Here is a 1,337-nt window from a genome sequence, read left to right as displayed (position 1 = left end):
CCTCTCGAGCCGGCCCGGCCGAATCTTAATCACTTCCGTTCTGACTGACGCGCAGGCGCGGACGTGGATTGAGGCTCTTTCCCTAAGTCTCTCTCTCTTGCCCCGCCCCCTTCCCTTCCCCTCCTCTACCTCTGGAAGAGGAGGGGAAGGGAAGGGAAGGGGGCGCTCAGGGGAAGGGAGGCGCTCAGGGGCGCGCTTCCCTTTCGGGGGAGGAGGGGGAGGAGGAGCGCGTGCGTGAAACGGCGGCCGCGGGGCCAACGGTCGCAACGGTCGCCTCGCGCGGCCAGTCAACGTTCTAGAACTGTGTTTCGCTTTGTGCGGGCGGCGTCGTCGTCCCGCTCGCCGTCTGTTCCTTCGGTCCCACCCGGGGCGGCTGGACTCGTCAGTGCACCGTGAAGCCTCACAGAGCGAACGTTTCAAGGCAGCAGCTGAAAACACAGCAAATAACAATGCAGGTTTACTTCCAGCTCCTGACTGAGGTGGGCACTTCTTGCTTGACAGCTGCCTGCAGCCAGTGCCGGATTTACGTATAAGCTAAACAAGCTGTAGCTTAAGGTCCCGCTCCCTTGGGTGCCCCAAAAAAATTCAAAGGAAAAAAAACGATGTACATTTCCAAAATATAAGATAAAAAACACTATTAATATACTTCTTAATAGTATTTCACTATTAGTATACTAATTCATTGTATTTCAGTTCAACCATTCCTTTGATAAAATACATATTTTGTTATGTGCAAATGGCTTAAGATAACTATTAGGCCCATAAATTACCATATAGCATATATTCAACAGAAAAAACAGCTACAATTTGTTGTTGACAAAGGACAGCTGGACATATTGTTGTTGTTTAGTCGTGTCCGACTCTTCGTAACCCCATGGACCATAGCATGAGCATGCCAGGCACTCCTGTCTTCCACTGCCTCCCGCAGTTTGGTCAAACTCATGTGGGTGGCTTCGAGAACACTGTCCAACCATCTCGTCCTCTGTCGTCCCCTTCTCCTTGTGCCCTCCATCTTTCCCAACATCAGGGTCTTTTCCAGGGAGTCTTCTCTTCTCATGAGGTGGCCAAAGTATTGGAGCCTCAGCTTCACGATCTGTCCTTCCAGGGAGCACTCAGGGTACCTGATTTCCTTCAGAATGGATGGGTTTGATCTTCTTGCAGTCCATGGGACTCTCAAGAGTTTCCTCCAGCACCATAATTCAAAAGCATCAATTCTTCGGCGATCAGCCTTCTTTATGGTCCAGCTCTCACTTCCATACATCACTACTGGGGAAACCATAGCTTTAACTATACAGACCTTTGTCGGCAAGGTGATGTCTCTGCTTTTTAAGATGCTG

This window comes from Zootoca vivipara, chromosome 5 (assembly GCF_963506605.1).
Source record: "Zootoca vivipara chromosome 5, rZooViv1.1, whole genome shotgun sequence".
Lineage (NCBI taxonomy): Eukaryota > Metazoa > Chordata > Lepidosauria > Squamata > Lacertidae > Zootoca > Zootoca vivipara.
This window is presented reverse-complemented; position numbering follows the sequence as displayed.